The sequence below is a fragment of the Rhincodon typus genome, chromosome 14, assembly GCF_021869965.1.
Source record: "Rhincodon typus isolate 14 chromosome 14, sRhiTyp1.1, whole genome shotgun sequence".
Taxonomy (NCBI): Eukaryota; Metazoa; Chordata; class Chondrichthyes; order Orectolobiformes; family Rhincodontidae; genus Rhincodon; species Rhincodon typus.
Genome location: NC_063345.1, coordinates 18259584 through 18283684, shown reverse-complemented (window position 1 = coordinate 18283684; position 24101 = coordinate 18259584). Strand labels below are relative to the sequence as shown.

Below are 24101 nucleotides of genomic sequence, written 5' to 3'. Positions count from 1 at the left end.
CAGAAAGTACAGGAATTGAACATGTGCTGTTAGCATCATTCTGCATCACAAACCAGCTGTCCAGCCAGCTGAGCTAAGCAGCCCCCAGGAGATTGCTACTGAAAGTCAGACTGAGAAGACATCAAAGTAAAACTTGAAGACAAAAGAAAAATTGACTTAGGAAGCAAAGGATATTTATCATAGAACAAAACATTATAGCACAGGAACAACTAAAACAAGTGAAATAAAGAATGATATTGCTAAATTAGGTGAGTATAAATGTGAGCAAAGAAAAAATGTATTTGTATCTGGTCTTTTGGCAGTGCATTGAGATGGCGGACAACTTTCTTCCACTCTTGTGTAGTGGGTTACCAGGTAACTAAATAGTCCAAAGCTGGATGTGCATACTTCATCACATGTGGGATAGATAATATTTGATGAGGTGAATAAGTGAGATCATTGGGTTTTTGCATACTCTTTCCACTGTTTGACCTTGGCCTTTATCTGGGCCTTTTAGAGATCCTCAAAATGCTTTCCACCTTTACAGATGGTACTTCCCCACTTTGGGTGGTCTTGGACAAGTGGAGATATTGCGATTTTAAAAGGTGGCTTTGAGGACATATGAATAAGGAGCAGGAGTAAGCTATTCAGCCCTTTGAGCTTGCTACTATATTCAAAAGTTCATCGTTGATCTGATTTTAACCCCAAATCCATGTATACCCCTTTACGGATGATAACCTTTTAAGCCTTGCCAAGTTCCTCTTGAATCTGAGAGAAAAGATTTTGCCTAATCTCTGTTTTAAAAGGACTACCCCTGATTTTTAAGCAGTAATGTCTAGTTCTTGATTCTCCGATAAGAGGTAAGATCCTCTCCAACCTATAAAGACCCCTCAGGACCTTGCATTTCAATTAAGATGGTTACTACCATTTTAAAGCCCAGTAGTACAAGCCTAGCCTATCCAACCTTTTGTCATAAGACAACCTATTCATTCTTGAGATTGGTCCCTTCAGCCATCAGCACAATTGCAGCATATGACGTTACACCACCCCAACAAATTTGATTTTCTGCATCACTTTACATAGATGGAAAGGTACCAATGATGATCCTGATCAATTCACTGAGAATTGTATTCTGGTTTGAACACAAGGATATAAGGGAAGTATTTAAGTCATTGAGGTACTGTACAGAAGAATCACAAGGCTGATCTCCTAACATCAAGTTAATGATTTACAAGGAAAGATGGATTATGCTTTGGAAGCCTTTTGAAACAAAGATGAAAGCAAAGGTAAAATGAAAATGCAGTACAATTTTAAGATACCAGAACAAGGGAGTATAGGTTAAAATTCGTAAAGAAATAATGTAATTGCATATTATGGAAAATCTCTTGAACTGGTCTTCAAGTTAGGATAGGCAAGATTGATATAAAAGAGAGAATTGTATTTTTTAAAATAATTGTATTTTTTGAAATACAATTATTATTTAAAATCATAAAATTGGATTAAGTTGGTAAAAATTATTCCACAAAAATCATTTTGAGAATGTGGAGGACCTGTTAAAGAAAGCCAGAGGTGCAGAAACAATTAAAAGCAGCATAGATATTTATTTGTGAAGTAACAGTATTAAGAATATGGCGAAAGGTCAAGAAATTGAAATTAAAAAATAAAGAGCTATGATAGTTAGTGAAATTACAGAACCGATTTACTGGGCCAAATGTCCTAGGCAAACTTAGGTTGTTGCATTCAAAGCCAATAAACTATAACTTATCTGATAATACAGAATATCATAAGTCATTCTATATGCCTAATTCATTGTAAATTGCTGATTGACATGGAAATTGTAATTAATGCCTCTTAAGTGGGATACAGAAATCAAGAGTGTAGTAGGTATGAGTGTGTGCGCGTGTGGGTGCGAGTGTGTGCGTGTGTGCATGTGTGTAAGTGGGAGTAGTGGCATAAATAGATTCCTAGCAATCAGCCTGTACCTTCATGAGACATAGTTTCATTAACATAGGGACACAGAAGCAGGTATAAGCCATTCGGTCTCTTAAGCCTGCTCTGCCATTCTAAATAATGGTGATAATATACCTAACAACCATATTCCCACATTATCTCCATATCCCTTGATATCATCAGTAACTAGTAATCTATCAATTTTTGTCTTGAATTTACTTAATGACTGACCTGCAACTGCCCTCTGGGGTAGAGAATTCCAAACATTCACCACCCTCTGTGTGAAGAAGTTCCTCCTCATTTCAGTGTTTAAATGGCTTGCCTTTCATTCTGAGAATGTATCCCCTGCTCTGGACCCCACAGCTGGAGAAACATCTTTTCTGTGTCTACTCTATCACTAAAAATTGTGTGAGTTTCTATGAGATTGTCTCTCATTCTTCTAAACTCCACGCCATCACCATGCTGCCCCAAATGTCCTGTCTGAAGAGCTGCCAGCCAATCAGCTCTCCAGTCCTAGCAATTGCCATTGGAAGTAGTGGCCACTGATGAGACTGCAGTGAGTTTATAAGCAGGAGCAGCCATAGAGGCAAGAGTGAGATTGTTGACTTGCTTGCTGAGCTGGCTTGTTCTCCTTCAGACATTTTGTCACCATGCTGGGTGACATCATCATTGGAGCCTCCGATGAAGCGATGTTATTCTACTTTGCTTGGAATTTATACTGTCTGGTGAGTAGTGTCATTTCCAGTTTTGATCTGTATGGGTTTGTATATGGAGTCCAATTCTACATGTTTGTTGATTGCATTACGGGTGGAGAACCATGCCTCTAGGAATTCCTGTGCGTGTCTATGCTTGGCTTGGGCTGCTATGGTTACTTTGTCCCAGTCAAATGGATAGCCTTCAGTGTCTGAATGTGCTGATATTAAGGAGAGGCTAGAGTTCAAAGCAAGTTGGGATATCTCATGAAGGCCAGTCAGGTGGCCACCAGCAGTGCGAGGAGGGTTATGGCAAATAAGAAACTAATGGAATTCAAGTAGTGGTGGTTATTTATTAGCAGGGCTCTCCTGGATGCACAAAGCGTAAAGCAGGACCCATCACTTCCCAACCCTATAGCCTGATCTCCAATGTTTACTTACTGGTCTTGCAATGTGATGTATCCATGCCCTACTAGTATTAAAATAAATATCTGCAGTGATGGGAGATGGTCATATTTGGCCCACGGTAGTGACAGGCACAGGTCAATTACCACTTGACACCTGCCTTGCCATCTTCTAAAATACAGAGGATTTTCCTATAACACGTGCTCCGGCAATGTGAATTGGCTATAACGTGTTTGACAAATAGGGTAACGCTATCTGTAAAACATGAACTTGTATTGGGTCTAATGCAATTCCATCAAATATGGATTGTATGTCATAAATCCCAAATATAATATCACAGAAGAGTTTATGCTGAACACATTAAATACATCAGCATTATTTTAAAATGCAGTTCATTTAAATAGAGGAATGGACTCCAATGCTAAATTGATGGTATAAGTAAAAAATGAAGTACAGTTTAAAATAATGAGCGCTGTTAAAACATGCACTTTTGTGAGTAATACTTTTGCCCAGATTTTATTGCATATTTAATATGTAAGAAATTTTGAACTTGCTCATCAAATCATTTATACCAAAAGTTGTCTGTTACAACCTGCTCTTTTCCAGCACTATTTTGAATATAATGTTACTCAGGTTTACAACACACTTTAATCCGACATTAACTTCAATGCCAATGGGCTACATAGTGAAAGGAAGGTCAGATTCCTCTGCTTCACTTATCTGTAAATCTATCTAGAAGTCTGTGCCGATGGAATGTCAGGTCAGATCAGCATTTAAATGGAGGAGGGAATTTTACTAAAAATTGCTGATGTGTTGATTTCGGGGAGTTTTATGGAAGGTTGCTGGCTGTGAGCTCTATCTCTCTCAATTTTGCACTGCTCACTTCTTTTGGAACATGTTCACACTATCATGCAATACTGACTATTGGGATTTCCAATGGCAGAATTCTACTTAAAGCCCAGCTGTCACTTCTTTGCAAATACAAGGTCAGATTTGTAAATGTATTGCCTCTTTGCAGCATCACCTGTCTGATAAACTGTCATTATAACTGCAGCTATAAGAATGAAGCTACACGGGTGAGGAAGAATTTTGAAAAATATAATTTTTGTGTCCTTTGTGCCCCTAACCCTGTTTTCCCATAGGCCCCATTATTTATATAGCATGAATTTCTATAACACGAAGTTGCATTCCAGTGCAACAATCATGTTATAGCAGAGCCCTCTGTATCAATACAGACAACTAGGTAATGGATACAAATTTATAAACACTCTCCCCAGTCACTCCAGCCATACCTGCACCCTATTGACTGGTATGGGGACATGGATGATGTAAAGCCATTGGACAGAGTGATGGTACTGGATCCAAGTTCCACCATAGATTTTGACGTATGAAAGTTCAATCACCTAATTTAACAAACTTATGCCTGAATATGTAATAAAATATGGGAGTTCATCAATGAAGTGATGGAAAGTGTGATAAACAGTACTGTCAAGCAGCACTTCCTCAGCAATAACCTGCTCATTGATGCTCAGTTTAGGTTCCACCTGGGCCATCGGCTCCTGACCTCATCACAGACTTGGTTCAAACATGGACAAAAGTGCTGAATTCCACAGGTGAGGTGAGAATGAAGCCCTTGAGATCAAGGCCTCATTTGACAAAGTGAGGCATCAATGAGCAAAACTGGACTCAAAGGGACTTGAGGGGAAAACAGGCACAGAGGAAGATAGTTATGATTGTTGGAGGACAGTCATCTCAGCTCTAGGACATCACTGCAGGAGTTCCTCCGGGTAGTTAATCCCAACCATCTTCAGCTGCTTCATCAATGATCTTCCCTCCATCATAAGATCAGGAGTAGGTATGTTCGCTGATGATTGCACAACATTCAGCAACATATTGCAATTCCTCAGATACTGAAGCAGTTCATTTCCAAATGCATCAAAATCTGGACAATATCGAGGTGTGGGCTGGAAAGTGGTAAGTAACACTTGCGCCATAGGCAATTACCATCTCCAATGAGAAACAATCCACCCACTGCCCCTTGACATTCAATGGCATTACCATCACTGAATATCAAACTATCAACATTTTGGGGGGTTACCACTGACCAAAAACTCAACTGGACTCATTATATAAATGCTGTTCTACAAGTGTAGGCCAGTGACTAGGAATACTGCAGCAAGTAACTCACCTCCTGACTCCCCAAAGCCTGTCCACCATCCATAAGGTACAAGTGAGGAGTGTGATGGAATACTTCCCAGTGTTCTGGATGAGTGCAGCTCCAACTCTCAAGAGTGTTGACACCATTCAGGACAAAGCACTCTACTCAATTGACATCACATCCACAAACATCTACTCCCACTATCACCAATGCTCAGTAGCAGCAGTGTCTATTATCTACAAGACACACTGCAATAACTTGCCAAGGTTCGTGAGAAAGCACCTTTCAAACCCACAACTACTTCTATCTAGAAGGACAAGGGCAGCAAGTACATGGGAACACCACCTGCAAGTACCCCTCCTTGCCGCTCACAATCCTGACTTTGAAATATATCATGGTTTCTTCAGTGTCACTGGGTCAAAATCCTAGAAGTGCCTCCCTAACCACATCGTAGGTCTACATACTGCAGCAGTTCAAGGAGGCAGCTCACCACCACCTTCTCAAGCGCAGCTAGCCCAGGCAACAAATGTTGGCCCAGCCAATGGTGGCAGCTTAAAATACACACCAGTCTGTCTCTGATAGCATCATTTAAGTGCCTCCAAATGTACAACATTTTACTTCCTATAAACTAGGAGTTGGATTGCTGATTGTGTTTGTGGAATCAGACCCTTTCAGCAAACACCAATGGTTTTGGTGAAAAATGGTTCTGTAAAATCCCTACTATTTCTTCATAAGTTTTGGAACACAGCTTCTCTAGTTGTACCAGACTCCTCGTGAGTTTCAAAGGTTTTCCCCTCATTATACTGAGGAACACATGGAGGGCTACATTTGCTTCAATTTTTTATTAGCTTGAACAAAATAATGGAATCTCTTGTGTAGGTGTTTCAGCTGTCTGTATTTTCATCATATGGGCCCACAGCGCTGGAATTTCCTGCTTTTTTTTTTAAAATGGAAAGTGCCTGCATAGCACAATGTGCCCTGGAAAATTTAGTACCTGCATGCTTTTTCCCATTTAAAACAAAGTATTTCTGAGGCTGTCCATTTCTTTCCAAGTCTATCCCCCTAGATCAAAACATTTCCTTCCATGTAGGGTACTCATCACTCAGTGTTCCTTCAGTGTGGAGCACATGGTGAGCTTCTTCTGCACTGTTCACTTCTTCACTTGGGTGAATTTTCTTTTATCCTTGCTGACTGCATCTGTCTTTTTGTTCAAAGTGCCTCTGAGATCTGTAGAGAGGACCATGGCTTTTTTTGATGAATCAATGGTTTACCCCAATGGATTTCAAAGCAGCTTCAATCTTCATTGCCAGATTCCTCCTTGTGAGAGATTTTAAGAAGGATTTCGGGTTGTAGTGTTTAAAACAACAAGATTTTATTGAGGAGGTGTTCATGCTAGATTTTAGCAGCCACCAAAGCAGCTGACATCACAAAATAAACTCCACCCATCAGAATACAAAAGATTGCTTCTGGGAGGAACTAACCAGTTTCTAAGTTGCAAACTAACTGTCATGTGTACCTTCTCAAGTATCACCTGATGTCTGATAACATATATCACATCTGAGATACCTGAAAATAACTAGCTATTCAGTTACTATGTAATAAACTTATTCTGTTTATCAGGATTGGGCCGAAGTGCTGCCAAAGATGTTGTATGGGCATTTTTCCCCCAAAAACTATCAATAACTTAGACTGATACCAGTAAGAAGGACTGGTGACAGTGAACCAGCACAAAGTAACTCAGATAGTTCTGGTGGATACGACAAAAACATTGCAGCTTACTACCATCTTCTCGAGGGCATCCAGGAATGAACAATAAATACTGGCCCAGCAGCGTGGCCACATTCCATAAGTGAAAAAAAAAGACATGCCATGTTTGCAGTGGTGTGAATTTCACAATATGTACCAATGGTAACCTCAGGAAATTGTAGAAGAGATTCCATTATATCTTTGCCAGTACAACAGCAGAAAATACCCAAGACAATCGATAATGCAGTACAGTATGATACTTAAACACAACATTCCTAGTGCATGTTGTTTAGTATAGCAAACAAAAATGTAATTCATAACTTACACAGAATCTTTTAAGAGAGCAAACAGCATTAAATAATTTGGTATACTAGATTCCTGCAGCATTAAGGCATAGCACTAGAGGCTTATTCGTACAAGTATGTCATTACAAATAACAATTGTTAAAATTAGTAGAATAAATTATCCATCTTTTATGTGTCAATGCTGTGTTATATTTAAATATCAATTTTATTTATATAGCAACCATCAATTACATCAGAAAAATGACTGTGTGGAGTTCGTAAGCTCAATAGCTCCATCCTCAGAAGTGCCAAGTGGATGGATTGAACTGGAACTGAACTGGCTTTATTGTCACATGTACTCAAATGAGTACAGTGAAAAGTTTATAAGTCGCCACTTACAGTGCCATCTTAGGCACAAAGGTACTAAGGTACAGCTTCATCAGTTACAAGATTAGTTACAGTGTAACAATGTCACCAACACACAGTGCCATCTTAGGTAGTACCTAAGTACAATCCTTTGTTACAGAATAGAAAAATGAAGAAAACAAAGTTACATTGCACCTATTAACAGTATAACCATAGGTCAAAAAAACAAGAAGCAAAGTTTTAAAGACAATCATCACAGTCTCTTTCCAAGGGCTCCCTGCAGGAGACCAGTGCAGGGACCTCCATGTGGTCTGACTGCTGGCTGCAGCCTCACTCCGCATCAGGCCTCTGCCCCAGTTCCCACACCAGACTGCGAGTCACTGCTGTCCCCGTTTGAGGCATGCTGGTCACTAGCATCCCCATTTCAGGCCACTGAAGAAAAATCACAGTTGGGAGGAAGACAGGGAAGAAAATAAGGGAAAAGAACAGACGGAGTAGACAAGCTCCATCTGGAGCATCCTACTCCGCCGCCATCTTACTGGAAGTATCAAATGATCCATTTGATCTTCTCCTCAGGCAGATCATAGATGTCAGGTTTCAGCTAATTTGAATCACTTCACTCAAAAAACAGCTTAAAGCATTGAATACAGAAAAGTCCATAAGCCTCAATAGAATCCCAGCACTATTACTGAAGATTTGTGCTCCAGAACTAGCTGTGCCCCTAGCCAAGCTGTTCCAGTACAGTTACAACATGAGCATCACCTAACTATATGGAAAATTGCCCACAAATGTACAATAAAAAGTAGGACAAGTCCAAACTGACAATTTACAGTTTTATCAGCTTCTTCTCAATCATCAAAGTGGTGAAAGGCAACTTTGACAATGCCAATCATCAATATTTGCACAGCAATGGCCTGATCAATGATACTCAATTTGGGTTCTGTCAGGGCCATTACACCTTTGACCCAATTGAACAAAAGAGCTGATTTCAAGAGGAGAAGTGAGAGTCACTGCCCCTGACACAGAGGCAACAGCTAAATAAGTGTTATATCAAGCATCCCTAAAACTGAAGTCACGAGGAATCTGGGGGAAAACTCTTTTTTGGTTGGTGTTGTGCATAACACATAGGAAAAACGGTTGTGAATGTTGGAAGTGAATTATCTCAGTTCCAGGTCATCAGTGCAATAGTTCCTCCAGTTATTGTCCTAGGTCCAACCATCTTCAACTGCTTCAACAATAACCTTCCTTTTATCATAAAATTGGAACTGGCAATAATTGCTGATACTTACACCATGTTCAACACCATTTGCAGCTCCTCAGATGCTGAAGCAGCCTGTGTCCATATGCAAAACCTGGACAACTTTCGGGCTTCAGCTGATAAGTTGCAAGTAACATTCAGGCCACACAAGTGCCAGACAATGGCTACCACTAACAAGAGAAAATCTAACAATCTCCCTTTGAAATTCAATGGCATTACCAACATTGAATCTTCTGCTATCAACATCTTAGGTCCTAGCATTGACCAGACACTAAGCTGGACCAGCCACATAAATACTGTGGCTACCAGTGCAGGTCAGAAGTGGGAATTCACCTCCAGTCTCCTCAGAGCCTGTCTACCATCTTAGGCACAAGTCAAGAGTGCGATGGAATACTCACCAATTTCATCAACAAGTGCAGCTCTGTATACACAAGAAGCTCCACACTGTTCAGGACAAAGCAAACTGCTCCACTGGTATCCCATCCACCACTTTATACATTCACTCCACTCACTGCCAATGCACATTAACAGCTCTGTGTTCAATCTACAAGATACACTGTAGCAACTCACCCACATTCCTTTGCAACTTCCAAACCCACAATCACTACTACTTAGAAAAGCAGCAAAAGCATGAAAACATGACCAAACCTGTAATTGCTCCTCCATGCCACACATCATCCTGACTTGGAACTATATGCCACTCTAATGCTGCATGGTCAAAAACCTGGAACTCTTTTCCTAACGGCACTGTGGATTTAATTACTATACCCCAAGGACTGTAGCAATTCAAGACAGCAGCTCATGACCAGCTTCTCAAGCATAACTAAGCATCGGCAATAAATGCTCATTGAACTAGTGACACCAACATCCCATTAATGAACAATAAAACAAAATTTCACCGAGACATCTTAGCTCCTATACTCTTATAATAAATGCCAACGTATAATTCGCTTTAATTGCTTACTGTAACTGCATGTTAACATTCAATAACTCATGAACAAGGACATCTGAGTCCCTTTGAAGTTTAACACGCCCCAGTCTCTTGCCAATAAATACTCTGTAGCTCTGCTTTTCCTACCAAACTGTATAACCTTATAGATCTCCACATTATACTCCATCTGCCAAATTTTTGCCCACTTACTCAGCCTCTCTAAATTCCCTTGAAGTGTATTTGCATCCTCCTCATAACTCCCACCATCTAGTTTTGTAACACCTAAAAACTTGGAAGTATAACATTAATTCCCCATATACAAATCATTGATATTGATTGTGAATAGCTGAAACCCAAGTGCTAATCATTGCAGTGCCTGACAAGTTGCAGCCTGCCAATTTGAAAATGATTTGTTTTCTCCTACTCTTGGTTTTCTGTCTATTAACCAATTCTCAAACCATGACAGTATATTCCCTCTAATCTCATGCGCTTTAATTTCATTTAATAACCTCTTGTGTGGGAACCTACCAAAAGCCTTCTAAAAATCTACTTATACAAGTTCCCCTCCAAGCCAATCACCATCCTGACTCGGAAACATATTGCCATTCCTTATCTGTCGCTGGGTCAAAACCTGGAATTCCCTCCCAAAGGGCATTGTGGGTCAACCCACAGCAGGTGGACTGCTGCAGTTCAAGAAGGCAGCTCACCACCATCTTCTCAAGGGCAACTAGGGATGGGCAATAAATGCTAGCCAGCCAGCAATGCCCATGTCCCATGAGTGTCTAAAGATAAAAAACACATCCACCTCTTCCCCTTAATCTACTTCCATTGTTACATCCTCAAAAACTTCAAAAGTTTGTCAACACATTATTTCCAATACATAAATCCATATTGACTCTGCCTAATCCAATCATTATTTTCAAAATGCCCAGTTCTTTATATGAACATACGAATAAAGAATAAGAATAGGCCACTCAGCCCTTTGAGCCTACTCCAGTATTCAATAACATCATGACTTAACCAAAACTCTATATTCCTGTGTATCCCTGATAATCTTTCATGCCCTTGGTAATTGAGAATCTAACAACCTCTCCCTTAGAAATATTTTAAAATTCTGCTCTGGTACAAGACATTAGTAAATGAAATTAGAGCACACAGGATGTCAGGGATTGAGAACTGGTTAATAGACAGAAAACCAAGAGTAGGAAAAGAATGGTAATTTTCAAATTGGCAGGCCGTAGCTTGGAGGGTACTGTAATTATTAGTGCTGGGGTTTCAGCTATTCATAATCTATATCAACAATTTGGATGCAGGGAATAAACGTGATATTTCCAAAGACTCTCAACTCTCCTTAGCTCTGTTTTAAAAGGGTGCCCCTTATTTTTAAACTATGAAATCTAGGTCTAAATTCTCACACAAGAAGAAACATGTTTTCATCATTCATTTGATCATTCCCTTGGAATCTTATCGATTACGATTAAGTCACCTCTTACTCTTCTACAATCCAGTGGATACAGGCTTAGCCTGATTAGCATTTCCTCACAAGGTAAGCCATTCATTTCCAGGCATTAGTCTAGTATACTTTCTTGGAAATGCTTCAATTGCATGAAAATCCTTCCATAAGTACGGTGACCAGCAACGTATACAGTACTCCAGATACAGTACACCGATGCCCTGCTGAACTGCAGCATAGCCCTCCCCACCATTGCATGCAATTCCCCTCGTAATAAACCTTAACATTAACATAGAAACACAGAATTTAGGAGCAGAGGTAGGCCATCTGGTCCTTCAAGCCTACTCTCCCATTGAACATGATCATGGCTAATTATCCAACTCTGTACCCAGTTCCTGCTTTCTCCCCATATTCTTTGATCCCATTAGTCCCAAGAACTACATCTACATATTTCTTAAAAGTCTGCAATGCTTTGGTCTCAGCAGTTTCCTGCGACATAGAATTCCACAGGTTCATTGTTCATCTCCATCCTAAAAGTCCTAGCCAATATCCTTAGACTTAATTCTAGACTTCCCAGTCAATAAAAACATCCTTCCTACATCTACCCTGTGTATTCCTGTTATAATTCTATAAGTTTCCATGAGATGCCCCCTCAACTTGTTGTTTTCTCTCTGCCGTCCTTTTTAGATAGTGGGGTTACATTCGCCAACTTCCAATCCATGGGAATTGTTCCAGAGTCTATAGAATTTTAGAAGATAACCGCAAGCATATCTTCCATTTCCAGGGTCACTCATCTTAGTAGTTTGGTATGAAGGTTAACAGATGCTGGGGATTTATCTGCCTTTACTCCCAGTAATGTCCCCAACAATATTTTCCTACTAATATTAATTTCTTTCCATTCCTCCTTCCCATTCGTTCCTGTGTTCTCCAATTTGTTTGGGATGCTATTTATGTCTTTTTTTTGTGAAGTCAGAACTAAAATATGTATTTAATTGGTCTGCCATCTCTTTGTTCCCTATTATAAATTCTTCTGTTTCTGACTGTAGGGCATCTTTTTTGTCTTTACTAATCTTTTTCTTTCACATTTCTATAGGAACTTTAGTATCAGTTTTTATGTTCCTTACAAGCTCAATCTCTTGCTCTATTTTCATCTTCTTAATCAGTCTCTTTGTCTTCCTTTGCTGGAATCTAGACTGTTCCCAATCCTCAGGCCTGTTAACTTTTATAGCCAACTTGTCTGCCTCTTCCCTGGATTTAATACTTTCCCTAATTTCCTTTTCAGCCATGGTCTGACCATGTTTCCCATTTTGTTTTTAAGTCAGACTGGGATGAATAACTTTTGCAATTCATCCATGTGCTTTTTAAATGTATGCCATTGCCTATCGACCGTCATCCTTTTAAATTACGGTGCACAATTTGTCATAGCTAGCTTATGCCTCATACTCCATCATAATTTCCTTTATATAAAGTCAGGATCCTGGTCTCAGAAACAACTACTTCACTCTCCATCTTATTGAAGAATTCTCTCTTGTTGTGGTCACTCTTCCCTAAAGGCCCACACACACAACTAGACAATCAATTATTCCTTCCTCATTCCACAATACCCCAACAAGGATGGACTTTTCTTTAGTTGGTTCCTCAATGCATTGATTCACAAAACTTCTGTATATACCCTCTAAGAATTCCTCATCTATATATTGCTACTGATTTGATTTGCCAAATCTAAATGCATAATTACAGCCGTACCTTTACTTTTTGATCTTAAATTTCCTTTTTAATGACCTCCTCAATACCACTACTGTATACATTCCCTACTATTGTTTTCTGCCCCTTGGTGTTTCTAAGTTCATTATATACAGATTCTAGTTGACCAGAACTAACATCCTTCCTCATAATTGCACTAATGTCCGTTTTTTTAAAATCAGCAGTGCTACCCCAACTCCTTTCCCTTTCGTCTGACCTTTTTAAAAATTGAAAACCCCTGGATATTCATTTCCCATTTCAGGTCACCCTGCAACCACATCCCTGTAAATCCCTACTATTTCATAGCTGTTTAGATCCATTTGCACAGCTAATTCATCTATGTTATTGCAAACACTCCTTGCATTCAGGCTCAAGTCTTTTTAGCATTATTAGTCCTGTTCATGTGGCCCTAATCAATTCTAGCCCTTGAATTCTCTGCCTATCACCTTTCTTATTTCCCATTCTGGTTTTTTGTTTTCATCCTTATTTCCTTGTCATCTGACTGCCTACAGGTTCCCAGCCCCCTGCCATGTTAGTTTAAATCCTCTCTGGCTGAACTTGCAAATACATTCCCTAGGACATCAGTTCTGGTTCTGTCCAGGTGCAGAACTGCTGCCTCAATTATAAGTAATCGAATATTGCCTGTACTTGGACATTAAAGTTATAATGAATCAATGTCTCATTGCACTTGCGGTTTAATTTGTCATTTTCCCATATCTTCAAGTTTAAACTTATTTCTGTCAGCATTTTAAGAGCCATGTATGTTTTTCATTTGAAACAGGTAGACAGTTTTTGTCATTTCTCTTGGTTGGCATACACCTGAAAGAATACAGAATACACACAAATGCCTATTGATGGTGGAAGTGAACTCCCCTGAAAAAAAAGAGCTCAATTAACAACTTTAAATCTGAGATTGACTATTTATTGTTATTACCTTATGGTTTTATAGTCTAACAAAGGCATAAAAGGATATGCCAAAACAGGTCAATGAGTTAAGATACAGATTAGAGATAAACGAATTGAGGGGTTTGAACAGGGTCGAGGAGCTGAATAGCATACCCTGTCTGATTTTCTTTCTAAATTTGGTTTTTTTTAAAATTAACTTTCTTATACTTGTGCAGAATGAAATTTCAGTTAGTAACCCACTCAAGAACTGGGGACTGCCAAGTCAACTATCATTAGTGATGTCCTAAATGGTTTAATAAATACCAGTGCTGTCTTAGGTGGAATAAATAATATGAAAATAAAATAAGTCGAACCATTACATAAGTCAAACATAGTGCTCATCCTGTTCCTTAATAACATTTTAAATCTGCATTCCAAAAAAGGAAGGGAAATAGTTACTGGGTTTTTGAGGCACACCACCCCTTAATTATTATTTTTATCCCATTATTATCTACTCGGGTGGTGATCCTTCGTCATAATGTTAAATGTGAACTAGCTTTAGCAGTACAAAAATTAACTGATTACATCTAGGCGCCAAGTACACCAAGAGAAAACTGTCCAAAATGTTTGATCTGATTAACACGTGTGTTCCTATAGTGAACTGCTAAAAACGGGGTGTCCAAACGTAATTCTTTGAAATTAAGTAAAACTCATGATAATACCGATCCCATACCCTACTTTATTTCCAAACTGGTAATTGCGTGTGCAGTGCCGTGAGTCTTCAAATAATGCAAGTTAATATCTTCCAAGTACAAATAATCTCCTTATTTTAATATAGCTGCAACTTGTCTTAAAGATTGATATAATTCCATCAGACAACTTTGTGGTAAGTTCAGAAATGTTTGTAACTAAAGACCCTTCTGCTTTTGGGCGAGAAATATCTATATGATAAGCTAGGATGATGATCCTTTAAGAATTAGGTTTCTCTGCAAGATGATTTCTTGTAAAAACAATTTTTTCTTTTCCCCAGTAACTGATATTGTGACTAAGCAGCCTGGGAAATAAACAATAGTAAATCAAATGGCATAAACAAGAAGTTAATTACAAGGGAGAGTAGATTCCTGTGTATGGTTATGTTTTCAAGCAGTTTAGTTTAGAACAAGCCTACTTTCTTTAAAGCAGAACTCAGTTGAAATCCCATGTGCTAGGTGAAAAGATTTAAAACCTTTGATATTTGAAGGGCTGTACAGAGAGCTTAATTTCTGAGCTAGCCAAGATAAGGGAGAAGGGAAGAGTTGAAAAGTGCAAGTGTTCTGAGTTAAGGAACATTAGAACCATGAGAGTTTTGTCACAAGATAGCTAGCATCACAAGAATCTAGCAGCACTTAAGAGGCTTGTGACACTTATGATGAACCATGAGTTTGCAATCATGAGGCATTAGGAGATTTGAAGGGACAACCTTAAAGCAACTAAGAAGACAACCTAAGAAATTTCAACCCTTAGAAGAATTTTTGAAATGTTTCTCAGACCAAATGGGTTAATCTTCCTCTTTCTGATAACTATCTAAGTGTTTTTGGGAGGACGCAAATCAAATTTGAGAAGAAGGAAATTTGAGCTAATAAATTTGATTTAGAATAAGCAAATGTACTCACTACCTTTAATATCTTTGAGAATATCAAAGGTGGCACAGTAGTTATCACTGCGTCAGAGACCCAGGTTTGAATCCAACCTTGGGCAACTGTCTGTGTGGAGTTTGCACATTCTCCCTGTGTCTGTGTGGGTTTCTTCATGGTGCTCCAGTTTCTTTCCACAGTCCAAGTATGTACAGATTAGGTGGATTGGCCATGCTAGAAATTGCCCCATAGTGTTCAGGGATATGCTAGGTGGGTTAGCATTTGGGGTTACAGGGATGGTGTACAAGGTTGAGGGAATGTGGGTCAGGGTGGGGTGCTCTTTAGAGGGTCAGTGCAGAGTTGATGGGCGGAATGGCCTCTTTTCTGCACTGTAGGCATTCAATGATTCTATGACATCCTTGGAGTGTTTTCTTTGCCCTTCTGGTAATTGCTTGCAGTGATGATGCTCTCAGAGTAGAGGCCATATTTTGGCTGTCTTCTGTCAAGCATGCTGTGGTATAGTTCACCCAATGCACCAAATTGACCTTTAATGTTGGGGATGTTGGCCTGACAGAGATTACTAACACTGGAGCACCTTTTCACTTTGGGATTTGCAGGATTTTGTGGAGGAATTGCTGTTGAAACTTTTCTGTGAATTTGAGCTCTCTGATATACATTGTCCATGTCGCCAACACATACAAAAGAACAGATGACATTGTTCCCTGTAGATCACGTGCTTGCTCTCATAAAAATGCAATACCCCACTGACTCATGGGAATCTACTGCTCTACGGCCCAAACTGAAGCAGAAGCAACTGCAAAGGTATCAACCATCTCAGACAGGCTCAGATGGAGACCAAGTGTAAACAGTAAGATCATGTGAAAATCTGAGCATCCCACTTGTTTGCCACATCAAACATCACTTGCCTCACCTGCAACAGGGTGTGTGAATCCAGCACTGGGCAATTCAGTTTGGAGTTAGCACCTACAACATCGAAGTGGAAGGAAGTCATCCTTGGTCCCTAAGAACTGCGTAAGAAAAAGATTATTTTTAACATAACTACTTAATATTGAGTGCACTTATTCATGTTCATGTTCTTTGATTTTTGTGCAGAAAAATTCTTCTGTTTCAAACAATAAGCTTTAAAGCTTAAAGGTTTTAAAGGAGCAATTTAGCAAATCCTTTATTTCCTTTTCCTTTTTCATATTTCATATTTCATGACTTGTTTAAGGTCAAACATGAAATAAGCACGACTAGAATTGCAACTCAAAAATTATCAACTCATCTGTACACACTTCTATCTTAAGTTCATGCGTAATCAACAGTCAAAGAGTATAACATCTGATTGTGATTATTTGTAACAGTCTTTGGGACGACCGTCCAATCAATTTGTTTGATACTGACAACTTCAAATTTCAATGACAAAGCTGTTTGAATCTTGCAAAATGCTGACAATCCTATGGGTTAAAATATAATCATCAGCTTAAAAAATTGATGATTTGCTTACTTGTTTCCAATCTCTGTACGTGCCATAGTTGGAAAGATAAGCAGATTGATAATCAACCATGTGTAAATCACACCATGCATGCTCCTTCTGATGTAAACTGGTACGTGTAAAGGGGTTAGTATGTTCACATATAAGGTCCTCCAGCAGCATGAGGAGCAAGCAGATCATGGCGCAGCTAATTTGATGCCATGCTGCTATTTTGGATTTTCACAGTTCATCCTACATCCTTGCTTAACCTCAAACAGCTGAACCGAACAATGGCTGAGGCTCATAATGTAGTTGGTAGGATATGGCATTTGAGAATACTTTTACTGCTATTGATTAATTTTGTGAATGAACTACACTCTTTGTACTGTGCCTAGGTCATTGGAGCTGTACTCTTGGCATTACTTCTGCAGATATTTATCTACCTTCCTGTCATGTGTCTGGGCCTCTTGTACCCTCAAGCAGGAAAACAGCTCTTATATTGAAGCTAGACATCATTTTATGACAATAATATTGTACAATAATTAAACTCATACAATGAACTAATTTAACTGTTGAAAATTAAAAGAAAATCAAATTCCTTCTAAGCAGTTTCCTGTCAGGTTGGAACACCTTCGTGGGGTACTGAAGGCTGTTTCACAGTGTTGCATCTGGCACATGTAATAATGTAGTCTAGAAGAATCTATGTCTGTAATAGCCTACAAATATATGTTCTGTGCTCAACTTATTATAGCTTGAAAAACATACCAATTAGGATAGGTCCAATAAATTTGTTTGAGCACTAGAGACTCATTGTTCATTTAAAATAGGCCATGCAAGACATATCCTTCCAATTATGAGATAGTAGGAACTGCCGATGCTGGAGTCTGAGATAACAAGGTATGGAGCTGGAGGAACGCAGCAGGCCAGGCAGCATCAGAAGAGCAGGAAAGCTGACGTTTCGGGTCTGGACCCTTCTTCAGAATGATGTTTCCTTTATTATAATTTGGCGTTACTTTTTTGACTCCTTACAAGCAGTTGCTAGATTTATTTCCATCTATTTCATCATTTCATTACTGCTTTGTTGATTCGAACCAATTAAAGAGTGTTGATAGCGTCTCAAGGTTTTGCATTATCCGTTTGCCTGGAGCTGGTTTAGTATGCTTCAACCTGGTGCAATATGATTCCCCAGTTAGTCCGCAGTTAAAGAGCAACCAGTTTCTGCTCAGGTAACATTATCCTAATTTGCATAAAATCATTACTTTGTTGGTATGTTTCCATCTGGCCCGGAGCTCATCTGATCTGTCCACTTTTCTCTTTTTCAGCTTTTTTTCTCAATGTTTCCGGTTAGTAAGATTCATCCCAATTTCTTCAAACGGCTTCGGTGGAAGGCATCTCCCGGGCCAGCGTGGCAGTCTCGTCTCGGTTTGGAGGTCTTCTCCAGCATTGGCTTCCAGGTATTCCAGCGTCCCAACAGACGGTCATGTCCAGGAGTGACCGTCTCAGCCTGGCATAGCAGTGTTCTTCTATGGAGGCTTCCAGTGGCCCGGCATGGTGGTCTCATCCCGGCTGCGTCTTCCAGGTATTCCATCGTTCCTTAATCGGCTTTCCCCAAGCTCAGGAGCTGTTGCCTGAATTACGAAGAACTTTGTCTTAATTTTGAGACAACAAGGTGCAGGGCTGGACGAACACAGCAGGCCAAGCAGCATCATAGGAGCAGAAAGGCTGACGTTTCGGGCCGAGACCCTTCATCAGAAAAATAGTATGTTTGACTCCTGTTATTAATGTACGTGCCGTGGTAGGGCAGCTTATAAAACTTCTCACTGTATTTTTCATGTTGAAAAAAATTCTATTTTACTGTCTATTTTAACATTAAATGTAAGATGGGTGTGGTTGCATCTTAAGTGATTTGAACAGTACCTGTCCATGGGTGTTTCCAGGGTCAAATAATTATACCTTCGGATATTTAAAGGTTTAAAGGGGCTGAAACTGGCCTATGCTAGTAAATTGGAACAAAACCAAAGTTGCTGGAAAAGCTCAGCAGGTCTGGCAGCATCTGTGAAGGAGAAAACAGAGTTAACGTTTCGGGTCCGGTGACCCTTCCTCAGAACTAGTAAATTGGAAGCCTGGGTATTCACTATCCGGGCTATTACAACCCCCTTCCATGGTGCTTTCGTTATTCCAAAGATGAAAAGGGTGAATGAATGGCTACTAGATAATCGTTGTCACTCATCCTTTTGAAAACACAAGCCACAACACCTAAGTACTAAATAACAAGGCACAGAGGTAAAAGAAATCCTGTGCTGATTCTCAATATTAAACTGATCCATCACCGACAATCAATGGCTTCCCAGTGACTGTTGTTTAGTTGCAATACAGCCAAGATATATATTCATCGTTTTGAAGACACTTAAGGAAAAATTTAGTTAAAACTTGATTTATCTTAACTATATTAAATAATTTGCCTTTAATCAGCAAGATACATTTCATGCAATGCAAAGAAAAATATAAATAAGAGTAAAGATGCTATGTCATCGTGTAAACATGTGGGGAGGTAGTTAAAAATTTTATCAAATAGGTACGTTTTGAGAAGGAGACGAAGAGGCAGCATGGTAAAGGCAGGGAATTTTCAAAGCATTTCGAAAGGAAAAATATCAAACATTGTGTACTATTTTTACACTTCCAGTTGACCTTGATATCTGCATTTAATTGGCCTCAGAAAGGCACAACAATTAGACACTGTGGCCTTAAAGGGTATACGCTCCACCCAAGCAGCTGAATATATTGTGCATTCAATGTTATATCTTATGAAGCAAAGTATCTCCCAAAGGATCTTCCATAGCAATGCCATAAAAGAAGCTTCCCATTAAAATTTCAGACGTTGTAGATTCCAGTACATATTACCATCTGACAGACTTTGTAAATTACAGTAGTAGATTCCAAATATCCTTAATCTACTTTTACTGTAGATCATGGCACAGCAGCTGACACTGCATTCAAAATAACCCAATTTTCTGAGTGCCAAAATGCATGTTTAGGTGGCAAAGATGTCAAATCCCACCACTATTTTCAGCTCATAAATGCATATTTAGGACTGCACTCATTGGGAGGCAGCCTTAATTTTTCAACTCAGAAATACTTGTAGAGGATTATACCTTTTTCATTAATTGAGATCAAGGAGGTAACATGGGCCATGATGCAAAGAAGATGCGCAAAAGTCTTAGTCCACACAGGGTAGACCGCACATGACAGGAATGGGTCCACCCACAAAATGAATGAAGTATAAAGCTGGCTTTAAGCTTTATAATATTTGTGAACTGATCAAATAACTGTGCTGCAGCTTGTGTCTTATTTGAAAAACCATTGTGAGAATTATTTTGGAAGAAAGAACCCATTCAAAAGAGGGTGCACAAGACCAAATGTGCAATGATAAGGGAGAACACCTGCGACCTGATCTTGAGACCATAAATGGGAATGGGTCCTCAAAAATTATCAGAATGGTTCCATTATCACCAGAAATGTCATGCATATGTATACTTACACATTGTGGGCCAAATCAAACTCTGAGCCCACTAAAGATTTCAGAATAACCGCTAATTGGTGCAGCCACTTTATAAAACAAAGATATCTAGCATTGCTCAGAGGCTGTCAAAAAGACATTGATGCCCAAATCTCCAGCAATTCATTATCAGACAGCTGCAAAATGTAAGTAACAATTATGTCACATCAGCAACATATATTTTGATATGGCCCGCAACTGAACTGTAGAGTGGAAAGGTTTTGAGAACAGCCTAAGTGAAAACTAATCTACATTAGATCTGAAGGTCATGAATTTAATGGATTTTAAAACGTTATCATTGTAGTTTAAACAATTTGTTGAGAATTATTTAATTAAATAAGACATGACACGCTGATTTCATATGAATTACTGGTGTTTTGCTTTTTAATCACATTCCAAAATGGAGACCACTTACACCAGTAATACTGGTTTACATTTTATACTTAGCATATAAATGAAGACTTGTTTTTGAAAGGATATTTCAAAGCTGTAAAGTTCAAATTATAAACTACAATCTATAGTAACAACAAATTTTTAACTTGCTTTTACAAAATCAGTTCACCCAAAACTCTACGTTAAGTGTCATCTTGGAATTGATAAATCATACCTAGATATGAGAGTTCTGATTTTTCAGTACACAACAGACATGCAACTCCCTGTCTGATTAATAACTGCAAGACAAAAAGCTGATTACTCAGCAGGAAGCAACTAACCCGCCTACAAATTAATTAGTGTGATTGACTAATACCTATTACATTACTGGTGGAAACAAACCCATTACACACAGAACAATCTTAGAATCGTACAAAAAAAAGGAGACAACACTGCACATGGTATCTTTGAATGAGGTACTCAATCAGTTCCACTCTCCTCATCTCCCTCCACAGCTCTGGAAATTTCTGAAAGTTGCTTTACCACCACTTTTTCAGGCAGTGCATTCCAGAATAATGAAATAAAGTGATAGTAAAACATACTATATGCAGAAAACTGAAAACTGTTTGCATTGTAGTTTATTTACTTTGATCATTGTGCTATTCATCCTATTATCAACTAAACAAAATCAACAAATATATGAATCAAAAGAAACTCTGATCTTACTTATCATTCATTGCACAATGTCAACCTAAAATATATCTATCTTAATGAAGCAAAAAAAGTTTAAACTAAAAACAAACAGCTCATGTTGATTGCGTCTCTAATGTCGTTTTGAGATTTGATGGAACATTCGCAAGTAAAATGACAGGCAAGGGGTTTACAGTTAGCAGTAATTCACAAATTGCTGAACAGCCGGACATTTATCTGCTTCGCTTAACACATTAAACAAATTGTTTACAAACAATTAGAGCTCATCTGTAAATCTTGGTATCCCTGCCATGGCAGGGCTGGCATTTCAGCTGTTGAGGTTGGTACACAAAACAGACCAGTAAAAATATGAAACCTTGATATTCTGTGCTCCAAAATTTGCAATTTCATCAATACTACTGTTAGCAATGAACTAAAACAGAAAAGGCTGCAAGAACTCAGCCGGCGTGGTAGCATCTGCGGAGAGAGAAACACAGTTAACTTTCAAGTCCAACATGACTCCTTTTCAGAACTGCAGTCATACCAGACTCAAAATATTAACTCTGTTTCTCCTTTTAGTTCTAATGTTAAGGTAGATTTTCGACATTCTGCCTTCAGGTAGTTACACACGACAAAATGACAGGAGTATTGTTCTTGCAGGCTTCAAACAGTTTGGAAAATAAAATCATATTCTCTCATGCACGTCCAACTTTGAAGTCTAGCTCATAAAACTAATGTAAATTCCTTGTTAACTAGTGGAATACCTACAAAAATGAAAAGGGGATTTGAAGAGTAAATATCTCTGCCATGTATATTCACTCATTGTTAATACAATTGCATACCTCTTCGTTGAAGTTTTTTGGCTGCCTGGTTGAAGTTCGTAACTACAAAAAAGAAACCTTTTATTAAGAATCTCCATCTCACTGAGAGGACTTCAGGTCAATCCATGTACAACTGCTCTGAAAATGTTGTTCACATTTTGTGTGAGAAATTGCATTTAGCAATTGAGTCAATCCTCAACTTCCTAAAACAGTCAACAACAGTTTAAATGATACACACAAACCAAAAATATACTAAAAGAAGAACAATTCACCCTATCCCCCAATGTTAATGACCCCTTTAAATCTGATCCTGGATCTGTATTTGTATCTTTGCCAAAAACATCAGTTCTTCCTTGGCACGTATTCAATTTGTGTACCCAAAGTTTTTTTTGAAATGCATCCATTAATCTTGGAGACATATATACAACAAACAGACTAACAAAAGGAGCAAAAATGTTACCACACCTTCCAAAAATGTTAATTTATGTACATGTTAAGAATTATGTTCTGTGATTGTAATAGAGGAAGGAAAATGTAAAAAGAAAGATGTGTATTTATATAGTTACTTCCACAACCTTGGGTCTTCCCAAGCCATCGCTGTCAACGAAGCGTAGTAACTGTTGGAATACAGGAAATGTTGTAATTTTCTCTCTTTTTCCTGTGGGAAAACATCTGGGCCCTCCAACAGGCAATCTGGCTGTATTTAGTGGTTTAATTCAATTAACTCAGTATTCTCAAATTATATATTTCAATAAGAGCCCCATAAAATACCTTAAATAGTTGCTTGGTGGTGCAGAATTTGAATATTGCTGTGAAAAAGAGGCTTCTGAAGAAGAGTGCAAGTGTTCCACTAAAATAGGGTACAGCGGGTTATGTAGAATTCTCATCGTTATCTGCTTTGGGTAGCTAGGAATGAGCAATGGAGTAGCCTTACCAGCTTCTAAACACACTCTAAATTTTTTTTTAAATACTGCTTTCACTCATCGTTTTGCAATTAATGACTGGGAGTTTAAAAAAAGCATCAGGTATATGAAATGCAGTATACATGCACATATGAAGAGGTTCTCCATGGTGAGTTCTGAAGAAGAGTCAAAGGATTTAAAATGTTAACTCTGTTTTCTATCCGTAGAGGCTGCCAGACCTGCTGAGTTCCTCCAGCAATTACTATTTTAGTTTCAGACCTCCAGCATCCACACCTCTTTGTTTTGTTTATCTCCATAGTGAGTTATTGATTATAAACTTCATTCAAACGTCGACCTTTCTTGACTTGCCCTCACGAGTTAACTGGCATCTTTCAATCATGCAATAAAAACGCATGCAACAAATTGTTTATATAGCATATTGTTATATGAGTAGGACGCATTACTTGGTATGTAGCAATATGAAGGATAAGGATGGCAAGATTCAGATACGTTGGATGACAAGAGAAATTGTGAGCTTAGTCAAAAAGGAAAAGAAGGCATATATTAGGTTTTGGAAACTGAAGTCGGAAAGAGACCTCGGAGAATGCAAAGATAGCAAGAGGGAACTCAAACGAGGAATTAGAAGGTCTAAAAGGGGCCATGAAATGTCTTTGGCAAACAGAATTAAGGAAACTCCCAAGGCATTTTATGCATTTATATGGAGCAAAGAGGGTAGCTAGAGAAAGGGTAGGTCTACTCAAAGATAAAGGAGGGAATTTACGTGTGGAGCCGGAGGATTGTGTGAGGTCCTGAATGAATACTT

General features: G+C 38.8%; 1 long non-coding RNA gene across 3 annotated transcripts in view; it reads right to left on the bottom strand.

Annotated features, from left to right (window-relative positions):
- The window catches only part of LOC125484804, a 64393-nt gene that overhangs the window by 15641 nt on the left and 24651 nt on the right, over positions 1-24101 (bottom strand). For 2 of the 3 annotated variants that reach the window (XR_007263623.1, XR_007263622.1), the window contains exon 4: positions 16395-16491. This is a non-coding gene — a long non-coding RNA (uncharacterized LOC125484804). Of the gene's footprint in view, positions 1-7907; positions 8013-16394; positions 16492-24101 lie in introns of those variants that run through there. The other variant, XR_007263624.1, reaches the window with a different exon arrangement.